At 54.7% G+C, this 17,068-nt stretch overlaps 26 non-coding genes across 26 annotated transcripts; all 26 read right to left on the reverse strand.

Annotated features, from left to right (window-relative positions):
• Positions 1–625: 625 nt before the first annotated feature.
• Positions 626–697, reverse strand: TRNAE-CUC (transfer RNA glutamic acid (anticodon CUC)). The gene has a single exon. It is a non-coding gene; the product is annotated as a tRNA-Glu (tRNA).
• Positions 698–1,042: 345 nt separating this feature from the next.
• TRNAE-CUC (transfer RNA glutamic acid (anticodon CUC)) lies at positions 1,043–1,114 on the reverse strand. Its single transcript has one exon. It is a non-coding gene; the product is annotated as a tRNA-Glu (tRNA).
• Positions 1,115–1,876: 762 nt separating this feature from the next.
• Positions 1,877–1,948, reverse strand: TRNAE-CUC (transfer RNA glutamic acid (anticodon CUC)). Its single transcript has one exon. It is a non-coding gene; the product is annotated as a tRNA-Glu (tRNA).
• Positions 1,949–2,293: 345 nt separating this feature from the next.
• On the reverse strand, positions 2,294–2,365 carry TRNAE-CUC (transfer RNA glutamic acid (anticodon CUC)). Its single transcript has one exon. It is a non-coding gene; the product is annotated as a tRNA-Glu (tRNA).
• A 762-nt stretch (positions 2,366–3,127) lies between these two features.
• Positions 3,128–3,199, reverse strand: TRNAE-CUC (transfer RNA glutamic acid (anticodon CUC)). The gene has a single exon. It is a non-coding gene; the product is annotated as a tRNA-Glu (tRNA).
• A 345-nt stretch (positions 3,200–3,544) lies between these two features.
• Positions 3,545–3,616, reverse strand: TRNAE-CUC (transfer RNA glutamic acid (anticodon CUC)). Its single transcript has one exon. It is a non-coding gene; the product is annotated as a tRNA-Glu (tRNA).
• A 762-nt stretch (positions 3,617–4,378) lies between these two features.
• TRNAE-CUC (transfer RNA glutamic acid (anticodon CUC)) lies at positions 4,379–4,450 on the reverse strand. Its single transcript has one exon. It is a non-coding gene; the product is annotated as a tRNA-Glu (tRNA).
• Positions 4,451–5,212: 762 nt separating this feature from the next.
• TRNAE-CUC (transfer RNA glutamic acid (anticodon CUC)) lies at positions 5,213–5,284 on the reverse strand. Its single transcript has one exon. It is a non-coding gene; the product is annotated as a tRNA-Glu (tRNA).
• Positions 5,285–6,046: 762 nt separating this feature from the next.
• TRNAE-CUC (transfer RNA glutamic acid (anticodon CUC)) lies at positions 6,047–6,118 on the reverse strand. The gene has a single exon. It is a non-coding gene; the product is annotated as a tRNA-Glu (tRNA).
• Positions 6,119–6,463: 345 nt separating this feature from the next.
• Positions 6,464–6,535, reverse strand: TRNAE-CUC (transfer RNA glutamic acid (anticodon CUC)). The gene has a single exon. It is a non-coding gene; the product is annotated as a tRNA-Glu (tRNA).
• Positions 6,536–6,880: 345 nt separating this feature from the next.
• TRNAE-CUC (transfer RNA glutamic acid (anticodon CUC)) lies at positions 6,881–6,952 on the reverse strand. Its single transcript has one exon. It is a non-coding gene; the product is annotated as a tRNA-Glu (tRNA).
• Positions 6,953–7,297: 345 nt separating this feature from the next.
• TRNAE-CUC (transfer RNA glutamic acid (anticodon CUC)) lies at positions 7,298–7,369 on the reverse strand. The gene has a single exon. It is a non-coding gene; the product is annotated as a tRNA-Glu (tRNA).
• Positions 7,370–8,131: 762 nt separating this feature from the next.
• Positions 8,132–8,203, reverse strand: TRNAE-CUC (transfer RNA glutamic acid (anticodon CUC)). Its single transcript has one exon. It is a non-coding gene; the product is annotated as a tRNA-Glu (tRNA).
• A 345-nt stretch (positions 8,204–8,548) lies between these two features.
• Positions 8,549–8,620, reverse strand: TRNAE-CUC (transfer RNA glutamic acid (anticodon CUC)). The gene has a single exon. It is a non-coding gene; the product is annotated as a tRNA-Glu (tRNA).
• Positions 8,621–8,965: 345 nt separating this feature from the next.
• On the reverse strand, positions 8,966–9,037 carry TRNAE-CUC (transfer RNA glutamic acid (anticodon CUC)). Its single transcript has one exon. It is a non-coding gene; the product is annotated as a tRNA-Glu (tRNA).
• Positions 9,038–9,799: 762 nt separating this feature from the next.
• On the reverse strand, positions 9,800–9,871 carry TRNAE-CUC (transfer RNA glutamic acid (anticodon CUC)). The gene has a single exon. It is a non-coding gene; the product is annotated as a tRNA-Glu (tRNA).
• Positions 9,872–10,216: 345 nt separating this feature from the next.
• Positions 10,217–10,288, reverse strand: TRNAE-CUC (transfer RNA glutamic acid (anticodon CUC)). The gene has a single exon. It is a non-coding gene; the product is annotated as a tRNA-Glu (tRNA).
• A 762-nt stretch (positions 10,289–11,050) lies between these two features.
• TRNAE-CUC (transfer RNA glutamic acid (anticodon CUC)) lies at positions 11,051–11,122 on the reverse strand. Its single transcript has one exon. It is a non-coding gene; the product is annotated as a tRNA-Glu (tRNA).
• A 345-nt stretch (positions 11,123–11,467) lies between these two features.
• Positions 11,468–11,539, reverse strand: TRNAE-CUC (transfer RNA glutamic acid (anticodon CUC)). Its single transcript has one exon. It is a non-coding gene; the product is annotated as a tRNA-Glu (tRNA).
• Positions 11,540–11,884: 345 nt separating this feature from the next.
• TRNAE-CUC (transfer RNA glutamic acid (anticodon CUC)) lies at positions 11,885–11,956 on the reverse strand. The gene has a single exon. It is a non-coding gene; the product is annotated as a tRNA-Glu (tRNA).
• A 762-nt stretch (positions 11,957–12,718) lies between these two features.
• TRNAE-CUC (transfer RNA glutamic acid (anticodon CUC)) lies at positions 12,719–12,790 on the reverse strand. The gene has a single exon. It is a non-coding gene; the product is annotated as a tRNA-Glu (tRNA).
• Positions 12,791–14,386: 1,596 nt separating this feature from the next.
• On the reverse strand, positions 14,387–14,458 carry TRNAE-CUC (transfer RNA glutamic acid (anticodon CUC)). Its single transcript has one exon. It is a non-coding gene; the product is annotated as a tRNA-Glu (tRNA).
• Positions 14,459–15,220: 762 nt separating this feature from the next.
• Positions 15,221–15,292, reverse strand: TRNAE-CUC (transfer RNA glutamic acid (anticodon CUC)). The gene has a single exon. It is a non-coding gene; the product is annotated as a tRNA-Glu (tRNA).
• A 345-nt stretch (positions 15,293–15,637) lies between these two features.
• Positions 15,638–15,709, reverse strand: TRNAE-CUC (transfer RNA glutamic acid (anticodon CUC)). Its single transcript has one exon. It is a non-coding gene; the product is annotated as a tRNA-Glu (tRNA).
• Positions 15,710–16,471: 762 nt separating this feature from the next.
• On the reverse strand, positions 16,472–16,543 carry TRNAE-CUC (transfer RNA glutamic acid (anticodon CUC)). Its single transcript has one exon. It is a non-coding gene; the product is annotated as a tRNA-Glu (tRNA).
• A 345-nt stretch (positions 16,544–16,888) lies between these two features.
• On the reverse strand, positions 16,889–16,960 carry TRNAE-CUC (transfer RNA glutamic acid (anticodon CUC)). Its single transcript has one exon. It is a non-coding gene; the product is annotated as a tRNA-Glu (tRNA).
• Between the last annotated feature and the right edge of the window lie 108 nt (positions 16,961–17,068).

Below are 17,068 nucleotides of genomic sequence, written 5' to 3' on the forward strand. Positions count from 1 at the left end.
CACTTCTAGCTACAGCTGGTTAGCAGTGGGTTATCCTAGTCTCTTAACAGCTGGCCGAGTTGGCCATGTGGGCCTAAAAGCGCGAAAAGCTTGACAAGGCTCAGCGGAACTGAGAAAACCAGGCCGATGGATGGCGGAGCATTTTTTGGCCCTTAACGAAGCAGAAGCCCAGACGATAGTGTCCAGCTGCTACCAGGGCAAAGAAGAATTCCCTGACCGGGAATCGAACCCGGGCTGCGGCGGTGAGAGCGCCGAATCCTAGCCACTAGACCACCAGGGAGAGGTGTGCCCCAATCTTCCCAGGCTAGCGAGATGAAGTCAATGGCAAATACCCAAGATGGCGTTGATGCACTTTGGAGTGGGCAAATACGGCTTTCTTCCGTCAGAACCAAGGTCTCCAAAATGGGGTGAAGGAGGCACTTCTAGCTACAGCTGGTTAGCAGTGGGTTATCCTAGTCTCTTAACAGCTGGCCGAGTTGACCATGTGGGCCTAAAAGCGCGAAAAGCTTGACAAGGCTCAGCGCAACTGAGAAAACCAGGCCGATGGATGGCGGAGCATTTTTTGGCCCTTAACGAAGCAGAAGCCCAGACGATAGTGTCCAGCTGCTACCAGGGCAAAGAAGAATTCCCTGACCGGGAATCGAACCCGGGCCGCGGCGGTGAGAGCGCCGAATCCTAGCCACTAGACCACCAGGGAGAGGTGTGCCCCGTTCTTCCCAGGCTAGCGAGACGAAGTCAATGGCAAATACCCAAGATGGCGTTGATGCACTTTGGAGTGGGCAAATACGGCTTTCTTCCGTCAGAACCAAGGTCTCCAAAATGGGGTGAAGGAGGCACTTCTAGCTACAGCTGGTTAGCAGTGGGTTATCCTAGTCTCTTAACAGCTGGCCGAGTTGACCATGTGGGCCTAAAAGCGCGAAAAGCTTGACAAGGCTCAGCGCAACTGAGAAAACCAGGCCGATGGATGGCGGAGCATTTTTTGGCCCTTAACGAAGCAGAAGCCCAGACGATAGTGTCCAGCTGCTACCAGGGCAAAGAAGAATTCCCTGACCGGGAATCGAACCCGGGCCGCGGCGGTGAGAGCGCCGAATCCTAGCCACTAGACCACCAGGGAGAGGTGTGCCCCGTTTTTCCCAGGCTAGCGAGACGAAGTCAATGGCAAATACCCAAGATGGCGTTGATGCACTTTGGAGTGGGCAAATACGGCTTTCTTCCGTCAGAACCAAGGTCTCCAAAATGGGGTGAAGGAGGCACTTCTAGCTACAGCTGGTTAGCAGTGGGTTATCCTAGTCTCTTAACAGCTGGCCGAGTTGGCCATGTGGGCCTAAAAGCGCGAAAAGCTTGACAAGGCTCAGCGGAACTGAGAAAACCAGGCTGATGGATGGCGGAGCATTTTTTGGCCCTTAACGAAGCAGAAGCCCAGACGATAGTGTCCAGCTGCTACCAGGGCAAAGAAGAATTCCCTGACCGGGAATCGAACCCGGGCTGCGGCGGTGAGAGCGCCGAATCCTAGCCACTAGACCACCAGGGAGAGGTGTGCCCTGTTCTTCCCAGGCTAGCGAGACGAAGTCAATGGCAAATACCCAAGATGGCGTTGATGCACTTTGGAGTGGGCAAATACGGCTTTCTTCCGTCAGAACCAAGGTCTCCAAAATGGGGTGAAGGAGGCACTTCTAGCTACAGCTGGTTAGCAGTGGGTTATCCTAGTCTCTTAACAGCTGGCCGAGTTGACCATGTGGGCCTAAAAGCGCGAAAAGCTTGACAAGGCTCAGCGCAACTGAGAAAACCAGGCCGATGGATGGCGGAGCATTTTTTGGCCCTTAACGAAGCAGAAGCCCAGACGATAGTGTCCAGCTGCTACCAGGGCAAAGAAGAATTCCCTGACCGGGAATCGAACCCGGGCCGCGGCGGTGAGAGCGCCGAATCCTAGCCACTAGACCACCAGGGAGAGGTGTGCCCCGTTCTTCCCAGGCTAGCGAGACGAAGTCAATGGCAAATACCCAAGATGGCGTTGATGCACTTTGGAGTGGGCAAATACGGCTTTCTTCCGTCAGAACCAAGGTCTCCAAAATGGGGTGAAGGAGGCACTTCTAGCTACAGCTGGTTAGCAGTGGGTTATCCTAGTCTCTTAACAGCTGGCCGAGTTGACCATGTGGGCCTAAAAGCGCGAAAAGCTTGACAAGGCTCAGCGCAACTGAGAAAACCAGGCCGATGGATGGCGGAGCATTTTTTGGCCCTTAACGAAGCAGAAGCCCAGACGATAGTGTCCAGCTGCTACCAGGGCAAAGAAGAATTCCCTGACCGGGAATCGAACCCGGGCCGCGGCGGTGAGAGCGCCGAATCCTAGCCACTAGACCACCAGGGAGAGGTGTGCCCCGTTTTTCCCAGGCTAGCGAGACGAAGTCAATGGCAAATACCCAAGATGGCGTTGATGCACTTTGGAGTGGGCAAATACGGCTTTCTTCCGTCAGAACCAAGGTCTCCAAAATGGGGTGAAGGAGGCACTTCTAGCTACAGCTGGTTAGCAGTGGGTTATCCTAGTCTCTTAACAGCTGGCCGAGTTGGCCATGTGGGCCTAAAAGCGCGAAAAGCTTGACAAGGCTCAGCGGAACTGAGAAAACCAGGCCGATGGATGGCGGAGCATTTTTTGGCCCTTAACGAAGCAGAAGCCCAGACGATAGTGTCCAGCTGCTACCAGGGCAAAGAAGAATTCCCTGACCGGGAATCGAACCCGGGCTGCGGCGGTGAGAGCGCCGAATCCTAGCCACTAGACCACCAGGGAGAGGTGTGCCCTGTTCTTCCCAGGCTAGCGAGACGAAGTCAATGGCAAATACCCAAGATGGCGTTGATGCACTTTGGAGTGGGCAAATACGGCTTTCTTCCGTCAGAACCAAGGTCTCCAAAATGGGGTGAAGGAGGCACTTCTAGCTACAGCTGGTTAGCAGTGGGTTATCCTAGTCTCTTAACAGCTGGCCGAGTTGACCATGTGGGCCTAAAAGCGCGAAAAGCTTGACAAGGCTCAGCGCAACTGAGAAAACCAGGCCGATGGATGGCGGAGCATTTTTTGGCCCTTAACGAAGCAGAAGCCCAGACGATAGTGTCCAGCTGCTACCAGGGCAAAGAAGAATTCCCTGACCGGGAATCGAACCCGGGCCGCGGCGGTGAGAGCGCCGAATCCTAGCCACTAGACCACCAGGGAGAGGTGTGCCCCGTTCTTCCCAGGCTAGCGAGACGAAGTCAATGGCAAATACCCAAGATGGCGTTGATGCACTTTGGAGTGGGCAAATACGGCTTTCTTCCGTCAGAACCAAGGTCTCCAAAATGGGGTGAAGGAGGCACTTCTAGCTACAGCTGGTTAGCAGTGGGTTATCCTAGTCTCTTAACAGCTGGCCGAGTTGACCATGTGGGCCTAAAAGCGCGAAAAGCTTGACAAGGCTCAGCGCAACTGAGAAAACCAGGCCGATGGATGGCGGAGCATTTTTTGGCCCTTAACGAAGCAGAAGCCCAGACGATAGTGTCCAGCTGCTACCAGGGCAAAGAAGAATTCCCTGACCGGGAATCGAACCCGGGCCGCGGCGGTGAGAGCGCCGAATCCTAGCCACTAGACCACCAGGGAGAGGTGTGCCCCGTTTTTCCCAGGCTAGCGAGACGAAGTCAATGGCAAATACCCAAGATGGCGTTGATGCACTTTGGAGTGGGCAAATACGGCTTTCTTCCGTCAGAACCAAGGTCTCCAAAATGGGGTGAAGGAGGCACTTCTAGCTACAGCTGGTTAGCAGTGGGTTATCCTAGTCTCTTAACAGCTGGCCGAGTTGGCCATGTGGGCCTAAAAGCGCGAAAAGCTTGACAAGGCTCAGCGGAACTGAGAAAACCAGGCCGATGGATGGCGGAGCATTTTTTGGCCCTTAACGAAGCAGAAGCCCAGACGATAGTGTCCAGCTGCTACCAGGGCAAAGAAGAATTCCCTGACCGGGAATCGAACCCGGGCTGCGGCGGTGAGAGCGCCGAATCCTAGCCACTAGACCACCAGGGAGAGGTGTGCCCTGTTCTTCCCAGGCTAGCGAGACGAAGTCAATGGCAAATACCCAAGATGGCATTGATGCACTTTGGAGTGGGCAAATACGGCTTTCTTCCGTCAGAACCAAGGTCTCCAAAATGGGGTGAAGGAGGCACTTCTAGCTACAGCTGGTTAGCAGTGGGTTATCCTAGTCTCTTAACAGCTGGCCGAGTTGACCATGTGGGCCTAAAAGCGCGAAAAGCTTGACAAGGCTCAGCGCAACTGAGAAAACCAGGCCGATGGATGGCGGAGCATTTTTTGGCCCTTAACGAAGCAGAAGCCCAGACGATAGTGTCCAGCTGCTACCAGGGCAAAGAAGAATTCCCTGACCGGGAATCGAACCCGGGCCGCGGCGGTGAGAGCGCCGAATCCTAGCCACTAGACCACCAGGGAGAGGTGTGCCCCGTTCTTCCCAGGCTAGCGAGACGAAGTCAATGGCAAATACCCAAGATGGCGTTGATGCACTTTGGAGTGGGCAAATACGGCTTTCTTCCGTCAGAACCAAGGTCTCCAAAATGGGGTGAAGGAGGCACTTCTAGCTACAGCTGGTTAGCAGTGGGTTATCCTAGTCTCTTAACAGCTGGCCGAGTTGACCATGTGGGCCTAAAAGCGCGAAAAGCTTGACAAGGCTCAGCGCAACTGAGAAAACCAGGCCGATGGATGGCGGAGCATTTTTTGGCCCTTAACGAAGCAGAAGCCCAGACGATAGTGTCCAGCTGCTACCAGGGCAAAGAAGAATTCCCTGACCGGGAATCGAACCCGGGCCGCGGCGGTGAGAGCGCCGAATCCTAGCCACTAAACCACCAGGGAGAGGTGTGCCCCGTTTTTCCCAGGCTAGCGAGACGAAGTCAATGGCAAATACCCAAGATGGCGTTGATGCACTTTGGAGTGGGCAAATACGGCTTTCTTCCGTCAGAACCAAGGTCTCCAAAATGGGGTGAAGGAGGCACTTCTAGCTACAGCTGGTTAGCAGTGGGTTATCCTAGTCTCTTAACAGCTGGCCGAGTTGGCCATGTGGGCCTAAAAGCGCGAAAAGCTTGACAAGGCTCAGCGGAACTGAGAAAACCAGGCCGATGGATGGCGGAGCATTTTTTGGCCCTTAACGAAGCAGAAGCCCAGACGATAGTGTCCAGCTGCTACCAGGGCAAAGAAGAATTCCCTGACCGGGAATCGAACCCGGGCCGCGGCGGTGAGAGCGCCGAATCCTAGCCACTAGACCACCAGGGAGAGGTGTGCCCCGTTTTTCCCAGGCTAGCGAGACGAAGTCAATGGCAAATACCCAAGATGGCGTTGATGCACTTTGGAGTGGGCAAATACGGCTTTCTTCCGTCAGAACCAAGGTCTCCAAAATGGGGTGAAGGAGGCACTTCTAGCTACAGCTGGTTAGCAGTGGGTTATCCTAGTCTCTTAACAGCTGGCCGAGTTGGCCATGTGGGCCTAAAAGCGCGAAAAGCTTGACAAGGCTCAGCGGAACTGAGAAAACCAGGCCGATGGATGGCGGAGCATTTTTTGGCCCTTAACGAAGCAGAAGCCCAGACGATAGTGTCCAGCTGCTACCAGGGCAAAGAAGAATTCCCTGACCGGGAATCGAACCCGGGCTGCGGCGGTGAGAGCGCCGAATCCTAGCCACTAGACCACCAGGGAGAGGTGTGCCCTGTTCTTCCCAGGCTAGCGAGACGAAGTCAATGGCAAATACCCAAGATGGCGTTGATGCACTTTGGAGTGGGCAAATACGGCTTTCTTCCGTCAGAACCAAGGTCTCCAAAATGGGGTGAAGGAGGCACTTCTAGCTACAGCTGGTTAGCAGTGGGTTATCCTAGTCTCTTAACAGCTGGCCGAGTTGACCATGTGGGCCTAAAAGCGCGAAAAGCTTGACAAGGCTCAGCGCAACTGAGAAAACCAGGCCGATGGATGGCGGAGCATTTTTTGGCCCTTAACGAAGCAGAAGCCCAGACGATAGTGTCCAGCTGCTACCAGGGCAAAGAAGAATTCCCTGACCGGGAATCGAACCCGGGCCGCGGCGGTGAGAGCGCCGAATCCTAGCCACTAGACCACCAGGGAGAGGTGTGCCCCGTTCTTCCCAGGCTAGCGAGACGAAGTCAATGGCAAATACCCAAGATGGCGTTGATGCACTTTGGAGTGGGCAAATACGGCTTTCTTCCGTCAGAACCAAGGTCTCCAAAATGGGGTGAAGGAGGCACTTCTAGCTACAGCTGGTTAGCAGTGGGTTATCCTAGTCTCTTAACAGCTGGCCGAGTTGACCATGTGGGCCTAAAAGCGCGAAAAGCTTGACAAGGCTCAGCGCAACTGAGAAAACCAGGCCGATGGATGGCGGAGCATTTTTTGGCCCTTAACGAAGCAGAAGCCCAGACGATAGTGTCCAGCTGCTACCAGGGCAAAGAAGAATTCCCTGACCGGGAATCGAACCCGGGCCGCGGCGGTGAGAGCGCCGAATCCTAGCCACTAGACCACCAGGGAGAGGTGTGCCCCGTTTTTCCCAGGCTAGCGAGACGAAGTCAATGGCAAATACCCAAGATGGCGTTGATGCACTTTGGAGTGGGCAAATACGGCTTTCTTCCGTCAGAACCAAGGTCTCCAAAATGGGGTGAAGGAGGCACTTCTAGCTACAGCTGGTTAGCAGTGGGTTATCCTAGTCTCTTAACAGCTGGCCGAGTTGACCATGTGGGCCTAAAAGCGCGAAAAGCTTGACAAGGCTCAGCGCAACTGAGAAAACCAGGCCGATGGATGGCGGAGCATTTTTTGGCCCTTAACGAAGCAGAAGCCCAGACGATAGTGTCCAGCTGCTACCAGGGCAAAGAAGAATTCCCTGACCGGGAATCGAACCCGGGCCGCGGCGGTGAGAGCGCCGAATCCTAGCCACTAGACCACCAGGGAGAGGTGTGCCCCGTTTTTCCCAGGCTAGCGAGACGAAGTCAATGGCAAATACCCAAGATGGCGTTGATGCACTTTGGAGTGGGCAAATACGGCTTTCTTCCGTCAGAACCAAGGTCTCCAAAATGGGGTGAAGGAGGCACTTCTAGCTACAGCTGGTTAGCAGTGGGTTATCCTAGTCTCTTAACAGCTGGCCGAGTTGGCCATGTGGGCCTAAAAGCGCGAAAAGCTTGACAAGGCTCAGCGGAACTGAGAAAACCAGGCCGATGGATGGCGGAGCATTTTTTGGCCCTTAACGAAGCAGAAGCCCAGACGATAGTGTCCAGCTGCTACCAGGGCAAAGAAGAATTCCCTGACCGGGAATCGAACCCGGGCCGCGGCGGTGAGAGCGCCGAATCCTAGCCACTAGACCACCAGGGAGAGGTGTGCCCCGTTTTTCCCAGGCTAGCGAGACGAAGTCAATGGCAAATACCCAAGATGGCGTTGATGCACTTTGGAGTGGGCAAATACGGCTTTCTTCCGTCAGAACCAAGGTCTCCAAAATGGGGTGAAGGAGGCACTTCTAGCTACAGCTGGTTAGCAGTGGGTTATCCTAGTCTCTTAACAGCTGGCCGAGTTGGCCATGTGGGCCTAAAAGCGCGAAAAGCTTGACAAGGCTCAGCGGAACTGAGAAAACCAGGCCGATGGATGGCGGAGCATTTTTTGGCCCTTAACGAAGCAGAAGCCCAGACGATAGTGTCCAGCTGCTACCAGGGCAAAGAAGAATTCCCTGACCGGGAATCGAACCCGGGCTGCGGCGGTGAGAGCGCCGAATCCTAGCCACTAGACCACCAGGGAGAGGTGTGCCCTGTTCTTCCCAGGCTAGCGAGACGAAGTCAATGGCAAATACCCAAGATGGCGTTGATGCACTTTGGAGTGGGCAAATACGGCTTTCTTCCGTCAGAACCAAGGTCTCCAAAATGGGGTGAAGGAGGCACTTCTAGCTACAGCTGGTTAGCAGTGGGTTATCCTAGTCTCTTAACAGCTGGCCGAGTTGACCATGTGGGCCTAAAAGCGCGAAAAGCTTGACAAGGCTCAGCGCAACTGAGAAAACCAGGCCGATGGATGGCGGAGCATTTTTTGGCCCTTAACGAAGCAGAAGCCCAGACGATAGTGTCCAGCTGCTACCAGGGCAAAGAAGAATTCCCTGACCGGGAATCGAACCCGGGCCGCGGCGGTGAGAGCGCCGAATCCTAGCCACTAGACCACCAGGGAGAGGTGTGCCCCGTTCTTCCCAGGCTAGCGAGACGAAGTCAATGGCAAATACCCAAGATGGCGTTGATGCACTTTGGAGTGGGCAAATACGGCTTTCTTCCGTCAGAACCAAGGTCTCCAAAATGGGGTGAAGGAGGCACTTCTAGCTACAGCTGGTTAGCAGTGGGTTATCCTAGTCTCTTAACAGCTGGCCGAGTTGACCATGTGGGCCTAAAAGCGCGAAAAGCTTGACAAGGCTCAGCGCAACTGAGAAAACCAGGCCGATGGATGGCGGAGCATTTTTTGGCCCTTAACGAAGCAGAAGCCCAGACGATAGTGTCCAGCTGCTACCAGGGCAAAGAAGAATTCCCTGACCGGGAATCGAACCCGGGCCGCGGCGGTGAGAGCGCCGAATCCTAGCCACTAGACCACCAGGGAGAGGTGTGCCCCGTTCTTCCCAGGCTAGCGAGACGAAGTCAATGGCAAATACCCAAGATGGCGTTGATGCACTTTGGAGTGGGCAAATACGGCTTTCTTCCGTCAGAACCAAGGTCTCCAAAATGGGGTGAAGGAGGCACTTCTAGCTACAGCTGGTTAGCAGTGGGTTATCCTAGTCTCTTAACAGCTGGCCGAGTTGACCATGTGGGCCTAAAAGCGCGAAAAGCTTGACAAGGCTCAGCGCAACTGAGAAAACCAGGCCGATGGATGGCGGAGCATTTTTTGGCCCTTAACGAAGCAGAAGCCCAGACGATAGTGTCCAGCTGCTACCAGGGCAAAGAAGAATTCCCTGACCGGGAATCGAACCCGGGCCGCGGCGGTGAGAGCGCCGAATCCTAGCCACTAGACCACCAGGGAGAGGTGTGCCCCGTTTTTCCCAGGCTAGCGAGACGAAGTCAATGGCAAATACCCAAGATGGCGTTGATGCACTTTGGAGTGGGCAAATACGGCTTTCTTCCGTCAGAACCAAGGTCTCCAAAATGGGGTGAAGGAGGCACTTCTAGCTACAGCTGGTTAGCAGTGGGTTATCCTAGTCTCTTAACAGCTGGCCGAGTTGGCCATGTGGGCCTAAAAGCGCGAAAAGCTTGACAAGGCTCAGCGGAACTGAGAAAACCAGGCCGATGGATGGCGGAGCATTTTTTGGCCCTTAACGAAGCAGAAGCCCAGACGATAGTGTCCAGCTGCTACCAGGGCAAAGAAGAATTCCCTGACCGGGAATCGAACCCGGGCTGCGGCGGTGAGAGCGCCGAATCCTAGCCACTAGACCACCAGGGAGAGGTGTGCCCTGTTCTTCCCAGGCTAGCGAGACGAAGTCAATGGCAAATACCCAAGATGGCGTTGATGCACTTTGGAGTGGGCAAATACGGCTTTCTTCCGTCAGAACCAAGGTCTCCAAAATGGGGTGAAGGAGGCACTTCTAGCTACAGCTGGTTAGCAGTGGGTTATCCTAGTCTCTTAACAGCTGGCCGAGTTGACCATGTGGGCCTAAAAGCGCGAAAAGCTTGACAAGGCTCAGCGCAACTGAGAAAACCAGGCCGATGGATGGCGGAGCATTTTTTGGCCCTTAACGAAGCAGAAGCCCAGACGATAGTGTCCAGCTGCTACCAGGGCAAAGAAGAATTCCCTGACCGGGAATCGAACCCGGGCCGCGGCGGTGAGAGCGCCGAATCCTAGCCACTAGACCACCAGGGAGAGGTGTGCCCCGTTCTTCCCAGGCTAGCGAGACGAAGTCAATGGCAAATACCCAAGATGGCGTTGATGCACTTTGGAGTGGGCAAATACGGCTTTCTTCCGTCAGAACCAAGGTCTCCAAAATGGGGTGAAGGAGGCACTTCTAGCTACAGCTGGTTAGCAGTGGGTTATCCTAGTCTCTTAACAGCTGGCCGAGTTGACCATGTGGGCCTAAAAGCGCGAAAAGCTTGACAAGGCTCAGCGCAACTGAGAAAACCAGGCCGATGGATGGCGGAGCATTTTTTGGCCCTTAACGAAGCAGAAGCCCAGACGATAGTGTCCAGCTGCTACCAGGGCAAAGAAGAATTCCCTGACCGGGAATCGAACCCGGGCCGCGGCGGTGAGAGCGCCGAATCCTAGCCACTAGACCACCAGGGAGAGGTGTGCCCCGTTTTTCCCAGGCTAGCGAGACGAAGTCAATGGCAAATACCCAAGATGGCGTTGATGCACTTTGGAGTGGGCAAATACGGCTTTCTTCCGTCAGAACCAAGGTCTCCAAAATGGGGTGAAGGAGGCACTTCTAGCTACAGCTGGTTAGCAGTGGGTTATCCTAGTCTCTTAACAGCTGGCCGAGTTGGCCATGTGGGCCTAAAAGCGCGAAAAGCTTGACAAGGCTCAGCGGAACTGAGAAAACCAGGCCGATGGATGGCGGAGCATTTTTTGGCCCTTAACGAAGCAGAAGCCCAGACGATAGTGTCCAGCTGCTACCAGGGCAAAGAAGAATTCCCTGACCGGGAATCGAACCCGGGCTGCGGCGGTGAGAGCGCCGAATCCTAGCCACTAGACCACCAGGGAGAGGTGTGCCCTGTTCTTCCCAGGCTAGCGAGACGAAGTCAATGGCAAATACCCAAGATGGCGTTGATGCACTTTGGAGTGGGCAAATACGGCTTTCTTCCGTCAGAACCAAGGTCTCCAAAATGGGGTGAAGGAGGCACTTCTAGCTACAGCTGGTTAGCAGTGGGTTATCCTAGTCTCTTAACAGCTGGCCGAGTTGACCATGTGGGCCTAAAAGCGCGAAAAGCTTGACAAGGCTCAGCGCAACTGAGAAAACCAGGCCGATGGATGGCGGAGCATTTTTTGGCCCTTAACGAAGCAGAAGCCCAGACGATAGTGTCCAGCTGCTACCAGGGCAAAGAAGAATTCCCTGACCGGGAATCGAACCCGGGCCGCGGCGGTGAGAGCGCCGAATCCTAGCCACTAGACCACCAGGGAGAGGTGTGCCCCGTTCTTCCCAGGCTAGCGAGACGAAGTCAATGGCAAATACCCAAGATGGCGTTGATGCACTTTGGAGTGGGCAAATACGGCTTTCTTCCGTCAGAACCAAGGTCTCCAAAATGGGGTGAAGGAGGCACTTCTAGCTACAGCTGGTTAGCAGTGGGTTATCCTAGTCTCTTAACAGCTGGCCGAGTTGACCATGTGGGCCTAAAAGCGCGAAAAGCTTGACAAGGCTCAGCGCAACTGAGAAAACCAGGCCGATGGATGGCGGAGCATTTTTTGGCCCTTAACGAAGCAGAAGCCCAGACGATAGTGTCCAGCTGCTACCAGGGCAAAGAAGAATTCCCTGACCGGGAATCGAACCCGGGCCACGGCGGTGAGAGCGCCGAATCCTAGCCACTAGACCACCAGGGAGAGGTGTGCCCCGTTCTTCCCAGGCTAGCGAGACGAAGTCAATGGCAAATACCCAAGATGGCGTTGATGCACTTTGGAGTGGGCAAATACGGCTTTCTTCCGTCAGAACCAAGGTCTCCAAAATGGGGTGAAGGAGGCACTTCTAGCTACAGCTGGTTAGCAGTGGGTTATCCTAGTCTCTTAACAGCTGGCCGAGTTGACCATGTGGGCCTAAAAGCGCGAAAAGCTTGACAAGGCTCAGCGCAACTGAGAAAACCAGGCCGATGGATGGCGGAGCATTTTTTGGCCCTTAACGAAGCAGAAGCCCAGACGATAGTGTCCAGCTGCTACCAGGGCAAAGAAGAATTCCCTGACCGGGAATCGAACCCGGGCCGCGGCGGTGAGAGCGCCGAATCCTAGCCACTAGACCACCAGGGAGAGGTGTGCCCCGTTTTTCCCAGGCTAGCGAGACGAAGTCAATGGCAAATACCCAAGATGGCGTTGATGCACTTTGGAGTGGGCAAATACGGCTTTCTTCCGTCAGAACCAAGGTCTCCAAAATGGGGTGAAGGAGGCACTTCTAGCTACAGCTGGTTAGCAGTGGGTTATCCTAGTCTCTTAACAGCTGGCCGAGTTGGCCATGTGGGCCTAAAAGCGCGAAAAGCTTGACAAGGCTCAGCGGAACTGAGAAAACCAGGCCGATGGATGGCGGAGCATTTTTTGGCCCTTAACGAAGCAGAAGCCCAGACGATAGTGTCCAGCTGCTACCAGGGCAAAGAAGAATTCCCTGACCGGGAATCGAACCCGGGCTGCGGCGGTGAGAGCGCCGAATCCTAGCCACTAGACCACCAGGGAGAGGTGTGCCCTGTTCTTCCCAGGCTAGCGAGACGAAGTCAATGGCAAATACCCAAGATGGCGTTGATGCACTTTGGAGTGGGCAAATACGGCTTTCTTCCGTCAGAACCAAGGTCTCCAAAATGGGGTGAAGGAGGCACTTCTAGCTACAGCTGGTTAGCAGTGGGTTATCCTAGTCTCTTAACAGCTGGCCGAGTTGACCATGTGGGCCTAAAAGCGCGAAAAGCTTGACAAGGCTCAGCGCAACTGAGAAAACCAGGCCGATGGATGGCGGAGCATTTTTTGGCCCTTAACGAAGCAGAAGCCCAGACGATAGTGTCCAGCTGCTACCAGGGCAAAGAAGAATTCCCTGACCGGGAATCGAACCCGGGCCGCGGCGGTGAGAGCGCCGAATCCTAGCCACTAGACCACCAGGGAGAGGTGTGCCCCGTTCTTCCCAGGCTAGCGAGACGAAGTCAATGGCAAATACCCAAGATGGCGTTGATGCACTTTGGAGTGGGCAAATACGGCTTTCTTCCGTCAGAACCAAGGTCTCCAAAATGGGGTGAAGGAGGCACTTCTAGCTACAGCTGGTTAGCAGTGGGTTATCCTAGTCTCTTAACAGCTGGCCGAGTTGACCATGTGGGCCTAAAAGCGCGAAAAGCTTGACAAGGCTCAGCGCAACTGAGAAAACCAGGCCGATGGATGGCGGAGCATTTTTTGGCCCTTAACGAAGCAGAAGCCCAGACGATAGTGTCCAGCTGCTACCAGGGCAAAGAAGAATTCCCTGACCGGGAATCGAACCCAGGCCGCGGCGGTGAGAGCGCCGAATCCTAGCCACTAGACCACCAGGGAGAGGTGTGCCCCGTTTTTCCCAGGCTAGCGAGACGAAGTCAATGGCAAATACCCAAGATGGCGTTGATGCACTTTGGAGTGGGCAAATACGGCTTTCTTCCGTCAGAACCAAGGTCTCCAAAATGGGGTGAAGGAGGCACTTCTAGCTACAGCTGGTTAGCAGTGGGTTATCCTAGTCTCTTAACAGCTGGCCGAGTTGGCCATGTGGGACTAAAAGCGCGAAAAGCTTGACAAGGCTCAGCGGAACTGAGAAAACCAGGCCGATGGATGGCGGAGCATTTTTTGGCCCTTAACGAAGCAGAAGCCCAGACGATAGTGTCCAGCTGCTACCAGGGCAAAGAAGAATTCCCTGACCGGGAATCGAACCCGGGCTGCGGCGGTGAGAGCGCCGAATCCTAGCCACTAGACCACCAGGGAGAGGTGTGCCCTGTTCTTCCCAGGCTAGCGAGACGAAGTCAATGGCAAATACCCAAGATGGCGTTGATGCACTTTGGAGTGGGCAAATACGGCTTTCTTCCGTCAGAACCAAGGTCTCCAAAATGGGGTGAAGGAGGCACTTCTAGCTACAGCTGGTTAGCAGTGGGTTATCCTAGTCTCTTAACAGCTGGCCGAGTTGACCATGTGGGCCTAAAAGCGCGAAAAGCTTGACAAGGCTCAGCGCAACTGAGAAAACCAGGCCGATGGATGGCGGAGCATTTTTTGGCCCTTAACGAAGCAGAAGCCCAGACGATAGTGTCCAGCTGCTACCAGGGCAAAGAAGAATTCCCTGACCGGGAATCGAACCCGGGCCGCGGCAGTGAGAGCGCCGAATCCTAGCCACTAGACCACCAGGGAGAGGTGTGCCCCGTTCTTCCCAGGCTAGCGAGACGAAGTCAATGGCAAATACCCAAGATGGCGTTGATGCACTTTGGAGTGGGCAAATACGGCTTTCTTCCGTCAGAACCAAGGTCTCCAAAATGGGGTGAAGGAGGCACTTCTAGCTACAGCTGGTTAGCAGTGGGTTATCCTAGTCTCTTAACAGCTGGCCGAGTTGACCATGTGGGCCTAAAAGCGCGAAAAGCTTGACAAGGCTCAGCGCAACTGAGAAAACCAGGCCGATGGATGGCGGAGCATTTTTTGGCCCTTAACGAAGCAGAAGCCCAGACGATAGTGTCCAGCTGCTACCAGGGCAAAGAAGAATTCCCTGACCGGGAATCGAACCCGGGCCGCGGCGGTGAGAGCGCCGAATCCTAGCCACTAGACCACCAGGGAGAGGTGTGCCCCGTTTTTCCCAGGCTAGCGAGACGAAGTCAATGGCAAATACCCAAGATGGCGTTGATGCACTTTGGAGTGGGCAAATACGGCTTTCTTCCGTCAGAACCAAGGTCTCCAAAATGGGGTGAAGGAGGCACTTCTAGCTACAGCTGGTTAGCAGTGGGTTATCCTAGTCTCTTAACAGCTGGCCGAGTTGGCCATGTGGGCCTAAAAGCGCGAAAAGCTTGACAAGGCTCAGCGGAACTGAGAAAACCAGGCCGATGGATGGCGGAGCATTTTTTGGCCCTTAACGAAGCAGAAGCCCAGACGATAGTGTCCAGCTGCTACCAGGGCAAAGAAGAATTCCCTGACCGGGAATCGAACCCGGGCTGCGGCGGTGAGAGCGCCGAATCCTAGCCACTAGACCACCAGGGAGAGGTGTGCCCTGTTCTTCCCAGGCTAGCGAGACGAAGTCAATGGCAAATACCCAAGATGGCGTTGATGCACTTTGGAGTGGGCAAATACGGCTTTCTTCCGTCAGAACCAAGGTCTCCAAAATGGGGTGAAGGAGGCACTTCTAGCTACAGCTGGTTAGCAGTGGGTTATCCTAGTCTCTTAACAGCTGGCCGAGTTGACCATGTGGGCCTAAAAGCGCGAAAAGCTTGACAAGGCTCAGCGCAACTGAGAAAACCAGGCCGATGGATGGCGGAGCATTTTTTGGCCCTTAACGAAGCAGAAGCCCAGACGATAGTGTCCAGCTGCTACCAGGGCAAAGAAGAATTCCCTGACCGGGAATCGAACCCGGGCCGCGGCGGTGAGAGCGCCGAATCCTAGCCACTAGACCACCAGGGAGAGGTGTGCCCCGTTCTTCCCAGGCTAGCGAGACGAAGTCAATGGCAAATACCCAAGATGGCGTTGATGCACTTTGGAGTGGGCAAATACGGCTTTCTTCCGTCAGAACCAAGGTCTCCAAAATGGGGTGAAGGAGGCACTTCTAGCTACAGCTGGTTAGCAGTGGGTTATCCTAGTCTCTTAACAGCTGGCCGAGTTGACCATGTGGGCCTAAAAGCGCGAAAAGCTTGACAAGGCTCAGCGCAACTGAGAAAACCAGGCCGATGGATGGCGGAGCATTTTTTGGCCCTTAACGAAGCAGAAGCCCAGACGATAGTGTCCAGCTGCTACCAGGGCAAAGAAGAATTCCCTGACCGGGAATCGAACCCGGGCCGCGGCGGTGAGAGCGCCGAATCCTAGCCACTAGACCACCAGGGAGAGGTGTGCCCCGTTTTTCCCAGGCTAGCGAGACGAAGTCAATGGCAAATACCCAAGATGGCGTTGATGCACTTTGGAGTGGGCAAATACGGCTTTCTTCCGTCAGAACCAAGGTCTCCAAAATGGGGTGAAGGAGGCACTTCTAGCTACAGCTGGTTAGCAGTGGGTTATCCTAGTCTCTTAACAGCTGGCCGAGTTGGCCATGTGGGCCTAAAAGCGCGAAAAGCTTGACAAGGCTCAGCGGAACTGAGAAAACCAGGCCGATGGATGGCGGAGCATTTTTTGGCCCTTAACGAAGCAGAAGCCCAGACGATAGTGTCCAGCTGCTACCAGGGCAAAGAAGAATTCCCTGACCGGGAATCGAACCCGGGCTGCGGCGGTGAGAGCGCCGAATCCTAGCCACTAGACCACCAGGGAGAGGTGTGCCCTGTTCTTCCCAGGCTAGCGAGACGAAGTCAATGGCAAATACCCAAGATGGCGTTGATGCACTTTGGAGTGGGCAAATACGGCTTTCTTCCGTCAGAACCAAGGTCTCCAAAATGGGGTGAAGGAGGCACTTCTAGCTACAGCTGGTTAGCAGTGGGTTATCCTAGTCTCTTAACAGCTGGCCGAGTTGACCATGTGGGCCTAAAAGCGCGAAAAGCTTGACAAGGCTCAGCGCAACTGAGAAAACCAGGCCGATGGATGGCGGAGCATTTTTTGGCCCTTAACGAAGCAGAAGCCCAGACGATAGTGTCCAGCTGCTACCAGGGCAAAGAAGAATTCCCTGACCGGGAATCGAACCCGGGCCGCGGCGGTGAGAGCGCCGAATCCTAGCCACTAGACCACCAGGGAGAGGTGTGCCCCGTTCTTCCCAGGCTAGCGAGACGAAGTCAATGGCAAATACCCAAGATGGCGTTGATGCACTTTGGAGTGGGCAAATACGGCTTTCTTCCGTCAGAACCAAGGTCTCCAAAATGGGGTGAAGGAGGCACTTCTAGCTACAGCTGGTTAGCAGTGGGTTATCCTAGTCTCTTAACAGCTGGCCGAGTTGACCATGTGGGCCTAAAAGCGCGAAAAGCTTGACAAGGCTCAGCGCAACTGAGAAAACCAGGCCGATGGATGGCGGAGCATTTTTTGGCCCTTAACGAAGCAGAAGCCCAGACGATAGTGTCCAGCTGCTACCAGGGCAAAGAAGAATTCCCTGACCGGGAATCGAACCCGGGCCGCGGCGGTGAGAGCGCCGAATCCTAGCCACTAGACCACCAGGGAGAGGTGTGCCCTGTTTTTCCCAGGCTAGCGAGACGAAGTCAATGGCAAATACCCAAGATGGCGTTGATGCACTTTGGAGTGGGCAAATACGGCTTTCTTCCGTCAGAA

The sequence above is a fragment of the Lithobates pipiens genome, unplaced genomic scaffold (genome assembly GCF_037356315.1).
Source record: "Lithobates pipiens isolate NorthernLeopardFrog02 unplaced genomic scaffold, aLitPip1_a1.2 Scaffold_1, whole genome shotgun sequence".
In the NCBI taxonomy this organism is placed as follows: domain Eukaryota; kingdom Metazoa; phylum Chordata; class Amphibia; order Anura; family Ranidae; genus Lithobates; species Lithobates pipiens.